Source organism: Balaenoptera borealis, assembly GCF_965194805.1.
Source record: "Balaenoptera borealis genome assembly, chromosome: 15".
In the NCBI taxonomy this organism is placed as follows: Eukaryota; Metazoa; Chordata; class Mammalia; order Artiodactyla; family Balaenopteridae; genus Balaenoptera; species Balaenoptera borealis.
The window spans coordinates 48490352-48505234 of NC_138871.1; the positions used below are offsets into that span (position 1 = coordinate 48490352).

The following is a 14883-nucleotide window of genomic DNA, read 5'->3' on the forward strand; positions in this document are numbered from 1 at the left end:
TAAGAAGAAAAATAAAAAGCCATATATATATATGTATATATATATATGAAAAGTCAGTGAGAATCTTCATCCTCCCTCTAGGAAACCACCATTCTTGTATGGATGGGGAATATCACACTTTTTCCCAGTAGTTTTGCAATGGATTGTAGGTCATATTTCCATAGTTAATGGGACAGCAGTTTCCTCCTCCTTTCTCCTGACAATATAATATAGACTAGAAGATGCAGGGTTTCAAAAAAACATTCTTTTTTAATCTCACTCATAAAATACCTGGTAATCTGCATGAAAATGAACAGGGCTGAATATGGAACACTCAGGCAAAAGATGGCACACATAACTGAAAAAGCCCCCTCAACGCAGTCTGAATTTAACATTTAATTTTCTTATCAGCTCCAGAATGGCAGGCTGATTTTCTACAGGTGTGTAACAATATACATAATTAATACCACACCTCGGGTCTCCTAAAAAGATAGCTGGCCAGCATTAACTGTATACATGCTAAGCTGAAATGCGATCATATCTGATATCTGGTTTTGAAGTTACAATTATGAACGATGTGATTCATATATGCATTTGAAAGATGTTATAGTTTCCTTTTGCTTTTAAAAAGCAGCTTTAGAAAGTCAACATAGCATTATCTTGGGGAAAAAGAAAAAGCTCTCATTAATCCATGAACAAGAATCATATAGACTGTTAAAACTGCAGTGAAGGTGAATAAAACTGGGCTGAATAATGACATTTGAAGTAAATTAGAAAGATCTACAATTTATTTGCCATTGCTGAGCACTGAATGCAAAAATTGCAGTTATTTGGAACACAGGGTCTTTTCAGAAACAATTGCTTAGCATCGAAACCATTTCCAGACTTGAATTACGTGCATCAAAGATATTTTCTAACTATTTTCTGTATGAAGAATGGATTCAAGCCACAATTGTTCAGAAGGCAAAAGGGCTCCTAACTGCCAAGTTCAACTTCCAGCACTATGGTAAATAAAACAAAAGAGACCCAACTGGAATTTCATCTGAGTTTCAGTGACCTTGCAGAAGACCTCTTTAAAGCTTTGAACATTATATGATTTCTCTCCTTATTACTTTCTCCATATTATTTAATAAACTTCTTCTGCAGGAAGTTGATATACCAAAATTCAGTAGAAAAAAAACCTATTCCAGCTGATTTATCTAAAATCAGTAGAGACCCAAGTGGTTTCCTTTCTGATTGTCTTTAAGGAGAACTTTCTCCTTTGTGCAAATGGGATTCTAAAAGGAGCATTGTGTTTGGCTAGATCAAAGGTAAAGTGAAACCTTGTAATTCCTCTTATTTCTGTAAACTATCTCTTTGCAGATAAGGATATGATGATGATATTACTGACCAGCCAGTTGGGAATAGTTTTCTATTACTGGGAACAGATTAGTGTTGTTCCAGCTGAATGTGAACAAGAGGAAATAATTACAAAATGGCTGATTGGGACATGGTAAATTCTGTGACTGCAAAATAGGGAAAAACTAATTGAACCACATGAGGATCTAAGCCATAGATAGGTTTTTCTCTCATCTGGGTCACTTTGTCCAGATGACTAAGCTGGTCAATTACAAATAACCACTAAAAATGACAAATTATATTTATCTAAGTCCTTTACTTCAGTGATGTTATTTACATCATCTCCTGAATTTCTTTACTTACTTGTAATAAGATAATTGTTTTATGGTATTAATCCTTTTATAAGAGATTTATTGATATATGTGTTGATTCAAAAATATTTATTAAGACAATTTTTGGGTGTCAGAAACTGTTCTATATCCTAGCAAAAGAGAAATAAGCAAGACAGTAATAAGTGTTAAAAAGAAAATGAAACAGGGCATGGGAAATGGGGAGTGATGCTGGCAGGGCTATTTTAGATTAGTGTCAGGAAAGTCTTCTCTGAAGAATTCACTTAAATATTGTGATCTTCAATAGAAAACATATTCCAGATATAAGGAACAGTAAGTTTAAAGTACCTGGCATGGGAACACATGCAAATATTTAGGGGAATTTGAAGCACAGAGTGCCTAGGATATACTGTGAAAGGGTAGAAATACAAGAGATTAGATTGTGTAGGTTTTCTGGGGCAAGATCTTATATGGCATTGTAAACTTTGGGGAGAAGTTTGGATTGTATCCAAAGTGCAATGGGAAGGCACTGAGGGAGTGACATGATCTGATTTATATATTCAAAACATCATTCTGGTTTCTGTTTTCAGAACAGATTTGGGAGGGGGGCAAGCATGAAAGGAATAATACCAATTAGGGGGTAAATAAAGTACAAACCTCGCTTCTGGTTCTGTCTCTTCAGTGAAGAGAATGCAGAACATGGGGTTACTACTGGTAAGTGTAAGGAGAGAGGGAAAGGTATTAAGTAGTCATTTGGGAAAGTGAGAGTCTGAGTTGATCAAGGGATTGTAGTAGGTGCACAATCCATGTTGAGGAGGTTTAATAACAGAGGTTGCAAAATTAAAGGGATTCGAGTCAGTTCATCCAACTCATTTAGTAGTAAAGAAAAACTAAGAGAAACAAAGAACAGCAAATTGGGCCTAAGCTTATAAACTAGCTTGAGTCAATAATTTAAAGAGTTTTTTAAACTCTAGTTTTTGATTCTCATAGCCTTTCATATTTCCTCTCCTTTCCTCTGTTCCTCTCCAAGGTGATATCAAAGAGTGTAAGGCTAAGCTTTACCTGGGCATGTGGGGAAGGGGCAGGCCCTAGCTCTATTCTTTGTTGGGTTGGGGGCCACTGAGGTACCATCTGTCTTTTTGAATGTTTTGATGGTACTCACTTCTGAGTGTTTTGACCTGATTAGAGGCCCTGGTGAAATACTCCTCATACTCAGTGGTCTATTTGTTTCAATGTCAGGACATTGACAGTCCACTGTTCCTCTCAGTGACTCGACATTATTTCACTAGGGTTCAAGGGAACACATGAAGAACCTATCTCTCAGCCCCATAGTTTAGTAAGCCAGGAATCCTACCTCAAGTCCATTTATCAAGCTGCCTCCCACAAAAATTTCAGTTTCATTGCTTCTGAGACATATTTTTTCATATTCTATGGCACATAGCCAAATGCTGGGAGTCTGCAAGGATATGCAGCTTCCCCACACTATGTCTGAAGAAGCAGGCAACTATCTTCAATTAATTTTGACTCACCTGTATTTACGTAAAATTTCTAAGCCCCTCTCCTCCAAGGTGTAGTCTTATGGAAGAGTGATCATGGTGAGGGATTGGAGGTGGTGGCAAGAACACTGGCATTTTACCAAATCACTTTTCTTTATACTGGCTTAAAATAAAGCTCAATTATTTAGTCCACCAGATTGGTCCCTTGAAATGTAAATGGAGTAACAAAATTTTAGAAGCTTTTTTCCCCTCTAAATAAACAAAACAAACAAACAAAAAGTGGCTTTCAAGACTCTTGTTAAACATATTTAGCAAATCTTCTTTGAGCTGATTTTCTGAGCTGGTGAGTAGCCTTTCTTCCATGGCACATAAGGCTTAGAGATAAAATTATGCAAGAAATCATGACTTCATTGGGAAACATAAATGCATTTTTTAATCCCCCAAACGCTGTCCTTCTTGCAAGAATATAAAAATTAAAATATTTTCCCACCACCTAAATGGTAAAAGGAAAAGGGAGCTGGGAAAGAGCTTCTATATTCTTGCACTAAAAAAAATTTTTTTGGCTTTCTAGACAAAGAAATTTATTTAATTATCCATAGTTGCTGATTGAATAAGTATTTAAGATGTACATACTTGTGGCCAAAACAGAAATAGGAAGAACTGAGTGTTTTTTAAATTAGACACAAGGGTTACATAAATTTTAAAATTGAAAAAGCATAATGCAACATTAAATAAGAGACCATGGAGTGTTGCAGCCCAGCCTTTGTGAGAGCTGTAATCATGCGGCATACCCTTAATGACTCTCCTTCCTCATTACTGTTGACCTCAATCCCCTCTGACTTGGGCCTTTATAAATAAGTCCCACCAGCATCAAAAGCCTTTCTAGCAAATATCTCCTTCCTCGATTCATAACTTTCATTTTGGTATTCGATCATGCACTGCAACATATTTGTGTTCCTTGGGAATGTGTCCTGTTATTCCACTTATATGGAATGTAATCTTTTAGGGGTTTCTGTCTTTCAGAGTGTATGACTAAGGGCTGAGTACTTATAATGATCCGAATATATTTTATTGAGTGGGCTTTACTGAACCATTATTAGTTTCTTTATACTCTACATATGACCTAAATATCATCTGAATTATCTGAATTAGTATTTTACCTATAAATTTCCAGTTAAGAAAAGACTATGCTGTAGAATAACTCAATTTTGTTTTGTTTCATTTTGTTTTAAGTTCTTCCTATGCCTCTATAAGAGTTCCAAGCATAATTAATTTATGACCACTAGGCTTGGAGTTTGATCATTTTAAAACAGATCAGCAATATGTCTGCACTGAAACCACAGCTGATATAGCTATGCATTTGCATCTGGACTTGTCTCATCCAAACCAAATTTGCTGCACCATCAGGCTCACTTGAAATCCCAGTTCTGTGGGTGTTGGTACTCAAATTCAAGTCATTTGAATAACCTAAACATAACCAAAAAAAGGACAAACCTCTTTTACATGTTTCCATGTAGCCCACAACAAGGTAAATACATAATTTAAGTGTTATTCTATGACAAGTGTAAGTATGTTCTTGTTCAGTTCCTTAACACCTCATTGCCAAGGTGATTATCTTTCCCACACTGATTATGACTGTGATATTATTTTTCAGAGAATTTCAGGCTTAAATTTGCTTTTTTTTGCATGGGCTACTCTATATTTACATTCAACATATTGAGTTAAATATAAAAAAACTGCATTTTCAAATTGTGAACGTTTAATATACTAACAGATGTTCTTCAAATATATGGAGGAAAGAGATATAGATTAAAGAAAAGGAACACATAAATACACACACAACTCACATTCTTCTAATATAATGGGTCAAATTAAATAAATACTTTTCCTTAAATATGCTCCAATTCATCATCTCACTCTTCAGTTGAACACAGTATTCCCTAATGTTTTACGTCCAGTAAAGAGCAAAGTAAGACTATCTGTTCACAACTAAAAATCAGTGAGTATTCTTGGATTCATTTGTGTATACCATATTTTAATAGAAACATTGACCCATTAAAATAATATTAACACACTGGAGCACATCTAGAGAAGACTAGTCAGGGCAAGTAGCTGAGATCTGAAGACTCAGTAGGGACATTATAGCTGTCTTCATATATTTGAAAGATTATTGTGTGAAAAAGTAATTTACCTGATTTTATCTGAACTCTGAAAAAAAACTTAGAACAAACAGGTAAGTGTTAGAATAAGGCAGCCTTGAGGTAAAAATATTAAATGCCTTTATAATCAATTAGAGCTGTCTTATAATGCAATATATTAAAAGACACTGAGTTTCTTGTCACTTGTGCCACTCAAATTTGAACTTTAGGAAGTATTATGGAGTATATCCAAACATCCTAATGGGGAGTTGACCAAGATGTTTCCTCATGTCCCACATGACCCTGAGATTTGCTTATTTAGCATGGGGCCATTTAACCTGTTTAGTAAACTCCTAAAAAGTGTACCCTTCTGAAGTAGTACTATTATTTTAATGCGAACATATTTACTGACCAATTACCTCATCTGGTCTAGAATATCTATTATCTATTCTTCTGGTAGAATTATTAATCATGCCCATTTTTACATTAAATATTGTCATAGTTTGAACAAAAAAATCACATGGTTATGCTAATTATATTGGCCATTCTTTCAAAGAGTCTAAAACACCAATATTCTAAAAATATGGCAGGATACTTCTTTTATACCCTCTGATATCTACCATGTTAATAAACAATGAATATACTTAACACAATAAATTCATCAGTAATTCCATTAACATAAAAATATCATACACCTTTTTTTACTACTACCTAAGGGAAGTAATGATATTGAACTTTATTCTTTTAAAATCTCAAGTTATATTTTATTTTCTTAAAAGTTTTAATGTACACAAACCTCCCTGGAAAAATCTCAGGAAAAGAGAAAAAATAGGTAACATTTGAATTCTAAAATGAGAAAACCAAGAAAATACTTTGGAGGAATGTCCTGTAAAATATTCTGTCTAGAAATAATTTTTAGATAAATGTATACAAAATTGGACAGTTTTTGTCCAAGAGTTTCTATTTTCATTATGCTGCTTCAGTGTTTAAGATTTATTTAGTCTTTACACCAGATGTACTTATAAACACCTGACTAAACAATCTTCATTTCTACTGTAACATCTTCATTCATTTCCCTATGGCATAATTTTAGCATTAATAATGTAGAAGAAAGTTGAAGTTTGATTTAGAAAGCATGGATGGCTGAGTGAGGTATCAATTGCCAAAAGGAACTGGGGGATCATTTGATAATATTAAAAGTAGAATTGGTTTAATTAACAGTTTGAAAAAATTTAGAAAGGCATTTTTAAGTAAAATGAATGATTTTATTCTGCACATGATTTCTGATACCATAAAATTAGATATTTGAAGTTTAATTTATATGATATCTGTGATTCATGCCCTTTCTACACATTATATTTCTCATTGTAAAAATTATAATAGAGTAATGATGAACAAGACTTTCCTTCTCTAAAATGTCCTCATGGAATAATCATATCAATTCTGTTCATTCTTTGATTTAGTCATTTAACAATATTTATTTCATGTTTTCCATGTGCCTGGGAGTGTTTTAGATGAAGTAATAGCTGAATATTCTGTGTCGTTCAATATTGTAAGTAATTTACATACACTAACTCTTCTAATCCATATAACAATACTGGATGAGGAAATTCTAAGCTAGATTTGACTTGGGCAGTGTGGCTCTAAGGTCTACACTGTTAATTTCTTCTTCAAAGCTGCAGTTTCATAGAGATTGGGCTACAGTTTGAGTACTTGCTTAGCTTCTCTTAAAATTTCATATATGTGTACATCATTTCTTCAAATATTTTATTTTCTTCATGAAAGGTTGTGGCTAAGGTTCTTTTGTGGTTGTATTATTTGTTGCTAGTTTCCTTGTATAACTTGAAGTATTTGGTTATATAGTATTTGGTTATATTTAATAGTAAAAAAAATAGAAATGCTATATATCAAAGTGTTTGTAGATTAGTATAATGTGAAATATTTTGTGAATACAAAGTAAATAAGGAGGGAATCTCCATCAAGGGAAGAGAAATTTCTAAGGGTCAGAATGAAAGAACAGGGGCTTCCCTGGTGGCACAGTGGTTAAGAATCCGCCTGCCAATGCAGGGGGCACGGGTTCGAGCCCTGGTCTGGGAGGATCCCACATGCCGCGGAGCAACTGGGCCCGTGAGCCACAATTACTGAGCTTGCACGTCTGGAGCCTGTGCTCCGAAACAAGAGAGGCCGCGACAGTGAGAGGCCCGCACACCGCGATGAAGAGTGGCCCCTGCTTGCCACAACTAGAGAAAGCCCTCGTACAGAAACGAAGACCCAACACAGTCATAAATAAATAAATAAATAAAATATTAAAAAAAAAAAAAGAATGAAAGAACAAAAAGAATTGAAAATATAACTATTATAATGAGCTACATAAAATATCAGTATGTATCTACCCTATAATAGTGTGGACTCAATAGTAAATTTTGCTGAGTAATTATATCTAATAACTAATATAATTATGTCAAATTATGATTCCATTATCATACAAGATAGACAAGAGTGAGATTATGATGAAACAGCTTTAAAAAGATAATATATTAGGCACAGAATTTATTGTGTTTGGGATTATTCTATCTGCACATGGAAGAACTGACAGAGCCCTTAATAAATATACTACATACAGAAAAAATATATCACAGTTTGTGATATTTAATAGCTAAGGTTTCTTGATTGTGATGAATAAAATTGACAGTGTAGTTACAGGTAGCAGAAGTGTAATTGGATAGACCAGGTCCGGAATATTACTTTCCACAATAGTTACCCTATATTAGGAGGGCCAGAGACAAAGGCAAATGAAAAGAGCTGTGAGAAAACATAAAACCACAGGATATATGAACTGGTTAAAATAACAAAATACCCATGGATCATGATAACTATATTCAAATATTAAGACTTTGTGTGTGTATGTCTATGTATATGGAAACTACAATGAGATGGAATTTAATGGCATTAAATTATTTTTTTAACCATTCAAACTGCCTGAAATTGTGATTGTTTGCTTCAAAATAAAGGAGATTCCCAACCTTAAAGATATCTAACTTTAGTTTAATGAACATTTGTTTGGCTGTGAAGAAGATTCAACCATTAAATAAGTGGCTGAACCACAGGACCAGTATGATTCCTTTTTTTCCAATAAATTACGCGGTAGTTGAGGCAATGAAAATGGAGGAGTTCTCCAGTAGGGCATAAAATGGATAGACAAAGGAAGCCAAGTCTTAATCTTCAGAAAAATAGAAAACAAAATACACCCAAGCAAAAATTATCTATTTAAAGGCTTAAATAAGGAAAATAAATACATTAAAAAGATAAAGAGAAATAAACATATAGAAGCAAATTCAGGAAGATGGAGCTCACCAGAAGTCAAGTTACAAGAGAATTTTGAAAAGGATATCATCAAAAGCCTTCAGTTCTGGAATAAGATAATTCATTTATTTATTTTTTTTCATTCAACAAAGACTTATTAAACTCTTACTGTATGAAAGGAATTGTGAACTATTGGAGATTTAGTGTTAAACAAGGTAGATACAATGCCTGCTCTCTTTGAGCTTTTATTTTAGCCAAGGTGGTAGACATTATAAAACCAATTTTTCAATTTACTATTTAACCACAATAGTAATGTATATACAATCTAGAAACTGAGGTCGTTAGGAAAAAAATACAAAGTATTATGAAATAAAAGAGGGGTATACAACCCAATCTGGTTTATCATTTAAGACTTCTTTGAACATGTGACAATTAAACCAAACTTCGAGATATGAGAGTGAACTAATTTGGTAACATAAAACAGGGGGGAGAATTCATCAAAGGAACTGAAAAGAGCCAATTTGGGTAGAGTGCAAAGAATAAGAGGAAGAGGAGCTTGAGATGAGCTGGCAAGATTTGGGATTTCAACTTTAATGAAAAGTCATATTTAAACAGGGTGCAAAAGATTCAACCTGTATAAAGATCACTATGGCCACAGTTTGGGGAATACTAGAGGTAGGAAATAAGAAGGAGAAAAGGTGTATGCAGAAAAGACCAGCTCAAATGTAATTACAGTATTCCAGGAAAAGAATGTGGCAATTTGGCCAAAGAAAGTAGCAGTGAAAATGGAGTAAATGTACCAGGTTTGAGAGATATATAAAGTCTTTCAATTGGAAAGAAAGAAAAGAAATGAAGAAATTATAGTTGCCAGAAAGAAGAGTGATAAGTCTGGAAATAAGTCTTCCAAAGAGGCAGAGGGATATAGTATACAAAGTTTTGAAATATACAGGCAAGAAAAATGGGTAGGTGGTTAGATGTTTTATAAACAAATTATCCACTTTACAAAACGAATTACAATAAGTTTTTCTTTTCTGGAAACCACTCTTTTATTATGTTCGACAAAGGACATGGTTTACAAACATTCCATCTGTGCACCATGAGGGCAAAGTGAGGCACAGCACTGCCTTATTCTCTGTTCCTATACTGGGTCACCAGGGGTTTGGAAGGCAGTGTACAACCTATTGAAACCCCTGCACAGTTTCTTATAACACATGAATTATCACCATAGGGCTCCAACTTAAACGCTGACTTGGAATTGCTCTGGCTTTTGAGTCCCAACTTGATAATATCTGTAAATGATATGGTTCTAGGGCCAGTGCTTAGAAAAGGAAATTGAACACATATTTGAAAGAGGCTAGGGCAGAGAGGGAGAGTGGAGAGTGCTTGACTAGAGAAATATAAATAACAGGGATAATAATGTACAGAAACATGATCAGTTGTACAAACCACAATTTCAGGGGATTTTCAGTGACCAAGTCTAACAGGGAAAGTTTAAAGGGAAATATCAAAAGCTTGCTTCACCTCTGGCAGTTGACATTGAGTATGTATTAGAAAACAAAATAGATTAAGGCAAACAAGTAAAATATTAAGGAATTGGCCTTTTATATAGTATTTCGATTTATTTATTTATCTTGTTGCAAAAAGAACTTTAGGGCTTCCCTGATGGCGCAGTGGTTTAGAATCCGCCTGCCAATGCAGGGGACACGGGTTTGAGCCCTGGTCCGGGAAGATGCCACATGCCACAAAGCAACTTAGCCCATGAGTCACAACTACTGAGGTTGCGCTCTGGAGCCCGCGAGCCACAACTACTGAAGCCCGCGTGCCTAGGGCCCGTGCTCCGCAACAAGAGAAGCCACAGCAGTGAGAAGCCTGCGCACCACAATGAAGAGTAGCCCCCACTCGCTGCAACTAGAGAAAGCCTGCACGCAGCAACGAAGACCCAACGCAGCCAAAAATCAATAAATAAAATAAATTTATTTAAAAAAAGAGACAACATAGATCACTGGGATTTCTTTACAAAAAAAAAAGAACTTTGCCTGAAATGAAAGACAAATTCTTTATTTTTACCATTGGATTTCAGGTAAAACACACACACACACACACACACACACAGACAATGAGAGATTTACCTATTTATTCTGGTTCTAAGTTTAGACCACAAAGTTTCTAGCCTCAGCTATTCCTATTCTTGCTTTTGATAGAGACATTTTTGATTGAGAAATTTAACCATTGTATTATAGCTCTGAATAAATCATTGTAGAACAGCTAAGCAAGGAAAAGAAAAGATCAAGATTATATTGATAACACTAAGGTCAAGAACTTTGGGAGTCAGTCCTCTAAACTTCTTTTGCCTTTTTACTTATAACTCAAGGACAATGATGTCTAACCAAAATATTTACAAAGATTGTTAGGAATTAAAAACATAATGTGTGAAAAGGTGGCCAATCTTATGAGGAAAAATAATGGTGTGTAAAAAACTGGAGAGTTGGCTCAAATGTAATTTTTTCTTTAATACATATTTTGTGACATCATTGAATCTAGTTTCCAAAGTATAGTATGTTTTATCTACCAGGTATCTCTGAATTATCCATGTCTCTGTTATCACCAAACCAGTACAAATCACCATCTGTCACTGGACTAGTGCACAGGGCTTTCTATTTCTTTCTATATGAAGAAAGATTCAGGTTTTATAGAGCCTGAGATTATGCAATTGAGAGTATGAGGTCTTTAAGAAAATAATATATGAAATTAAGTATGAAATAATATTTACTTAAAATGAAAAATGATTAACAGAAACTCAAAATTTCAACACATTGACAAATACCACCAAATCTATTTTTGATTTAATTAAGTACATGATATACCTCTACTGTATTTTTTTCTTTCTTCATTTGACAAGAATTTTGTAATAATATTCCATGAAAGAGGACAGAAAATAATTTAATCTTCCCTCTGGCATGACTGAGCAAAAATTTTTTTTTTACTGTTAATAGTTTTGAAGCATAAATCATGTTATTTCACACCCAAATACACTGGATATTTAAATACCACTATATTGAGTCTTTAAAGCACAAGAATTTTGATATATTTTAGTTTTTACAAGTAGTATCAAAAAAGAAAACACACACACACACATCCCACAAACAGAACTTAAAATTTCTTGATAATTTCCTCCAAGGATAGAACTGTTATTTTTGACTTAGAATCCATAAAAACCAAATATGCCAATTACACCTTGAACCATACCACGATTGGAAGATTGGATAGACTAGCTTTGAATCTTCTCTCCTACATATTTAAGTATGGAGATAGGTACCGTAGGGCACATTTATAACAGAATGCAACTTTTCTTCAAGATGCATTGAGGAGAGCTACAGGAAGCTGTACTTACACTGGACTGCTAGCGACAATCAAACTTTACTTGGTAATGATAACAAACCACATACGTATGTTCCACTAAACAAAAGCCAACCACATCCACATTAAAAAAATCCCTTTGGCTGGATCCCCAAATGCCTGTGGCCACTTCAATGCCACCAAAGGTAAAGGTAAGTGTGAGCGGGAAGTCAAAGCCAGAGTGGAAGGAGAGGAGGTCTTCATCAATTTCAGTTAAAATAGTTTACTACAGCTAATTTAAAAAGGAATATGTGACCATGTGAGTATGTTTCTGGGATGCTAGAGTACTCCTAGAACCTATCAAGGAACTACTGCAAGTGAGAGGCCCTGAAGATTAAGTCTCCTTAGCTTTCTGGTAAATCCCTCTCTGCTTCTATGTATTTCTTTACACATGTGTTATTAGTATTTTAGGCTGAGCAATTCTTCGTTGTGTAAAAATGTATGGTGCTTTTCAGGGTTCATTATCCTTGACCCTCTTGAAGTTATATACCAGCAGCACCACCTCCCATCACATATCAACAAAAGATGTCCTTCTCCTTTTACAAATGCAGCCCGAGGGAGGGGGCAGTGTCACCCCCAGGAAGATAACCACATTTCCATCAGTAGACTGAGTAGTTTTTAAGAACTTCAGTGTGTTATCTGGAGCTCATGTTGTCAGTATTAGAAAAAAGAGAAACAAATATAAAATCAAGAAAATTAAATAGATAACTAATAAGAACCTACTGTATAGCACAGGGAACTCTACCCAATACTCTGTAATGGTCTATATGGGAAAAGCATCTAAAAAATAGTGAATACAGTAAGTCCCCTACATACGATCCTTCAAGCTGCAAACTTTAAAAGATGAGAAAGTGCGTTCCATCAACGTCAGGCATGAGTGAAATTGCAGCTTGTCCTCCATATCCTATTGCTGACGATCCTTCAGCTCTACCATCTCCCATCTCCTCACCCTCCTCCAGTCAGTAACTCTTCTTGCCTGTTCACTCGATGCCAGTTTCTGTATGCCAGCTGTTATACTGTACTACTGTATTTTTCAAGGTACTGTACTGTAAGATTGAAAATGTTCTCTTTATTTTTTGTTTGTTTTTTATGTATTATTTGTGTGAAAAGCATTATAAACCTATTACAGTACAGTACTATATAGCTGATTGTGTTAGTTGGGTACCTAGGCTAACTTTGTTGGACTTATGAACAAGTTGGACTTGGGAACAAATTGGACTTACGAACGGAACATACTCTTGGAACGGAACTTGTTCATATGTAGGGGACTTACTGTATATGTATATGTATAACTGATTCACTTTGTTATAAAGCAGAAACTAACACACCATTGTAAAGCAATTATACTTCAATAAAGATGTTTAAAAAAAAACAGATATATTTATAATGATACTCAAAAAACAAAACAAAACAAGAAAGGCAGGGTCTAAGGGAAGAAGCCAAAACACATAATCAAAAGCCCTCATTCAAGCAAATAAGCTGTAAAAAAAAGCTCTGAGATAATTGGGAAATGGTGAACAACAATTTGGCCTGTGTAGTCAAATGTGTGTGACATGCTACCCATTTCTTTTAGGCCCTTCTTCCTTTACCACATTTTTGTAATGCTCTACCAGGCATGTTACCTTTTATTTTTCCAAACTCACCGTGGACTGATCTATTTTTGTTCCTATGTTTCAGCCCCAAGGAGTTCTTTGAGCTTCTCTAAACTGCTAAGGTCAGCTTAGAAACTTGCTTCAACATCGCCACCAATGCCATCCTTGCTTTCTTTGCTAACACCTGCACACAACACCAAACTCAACCACAAAGTTGCAGCAAGGTCTTCTGTTCATTTCACAAAGTTTTGTTTTGTCAGTTCCACTCTCTCACAGTATATTGTTTCCTAGGACTTATTCCATGTTGTAATTGTATATTTGTTTTATAGAGTTTTAAAAATAAGAATCTTTCATCTCCATTAGAATAATAGGTCTCATAGGTGGGGAGCTGTGTCACTTTTGTTCTCTGCTATGTGATCAGTACCTAGGACAGACCCTTACACATGGAAGATGCCCAATAAGTATGTTTTGAGAGAAGTAACAAAATACAATTTTAAATTAGAGAAGAAACACTCATTAAACATACTTAAAAGTGATGTACAGGCAAATACACATGATTCAGATAACAAGCTTTTAGTGATGAATAGATTCACTTCTTGCACTTCCTTATACCCTAAATATTATGGAGACATCATCACACAAAACAGGTCTGGTAATATGTGGGCATATCCTTCTACATCTGACTGTTGACTAAGTTTTAACATAAAGTCTTCAGAAACAAATTTTAAAATGTTTTTTTGGAGATACACCATTTGATGCTCAGTTTTGAATCCATACAAAGTTCTTCCCTTCCCTGTTTTTTACAGACTGAACACCAACATCAAATTATGTGACAAAAGTTATTTCTAGGGCTTCCCTGGTGGCGCAGTGGTTGAGAATCTGCCTGCCAATGCAGGGGACACAGGTTCGAGCCCTGGTCTGGGAAGATCCTACATGCTGCGGAGCAGCTGGGCCTGTGAGCCACAACTACTGAGCCTGCGCATCTGGAGCCTGTGCTTTGCAACAAGAGAGGCCGCGATAGTGAGAGGCCCGCGCACCGCGATGAAGAGTGGCCCCCACTTGCCGCAACTAGAGAAAGCCCTCACACAGAAACGAAGACCCAACACAGCCATAAATAAATAAATAAATAAATAAAAATTTAAAAAAAAAAGTTATTTCTAAACATACTTATCTAGACTTGCCAGAAATTTAAGTCAATGGAAATGAAAGAGGCCTCTTAACTCCAGTAACGAATGGTTTGAAGACTTCCACAAACACTCTTTATTTTCCTTTCATTACTAGGTTTTTGTGAATGTGGCTTCAGCTGGGGCAA

At 35.1% G+C, this 14883-nt stretch overlaps 1 long non-coding RNA gene across 1 annotated transcript in view; it reads right to left on the minus strand.

Moving 5' to 3' along the window:
- The window catches only part of LOC309612505, a 564995-nt gene continuing 550112 nt past the window's right edge, over positions 1 to 14883 (minus strand). The window contains exon 3 of the long non-coding RNA XR_014235226.1: positions 1 to 14883. This exon is cut by the window's right edge and continues 14867 nt beyond it. This is a non-coding gene — a long non-coding RNA (uncharacterized lncRNA).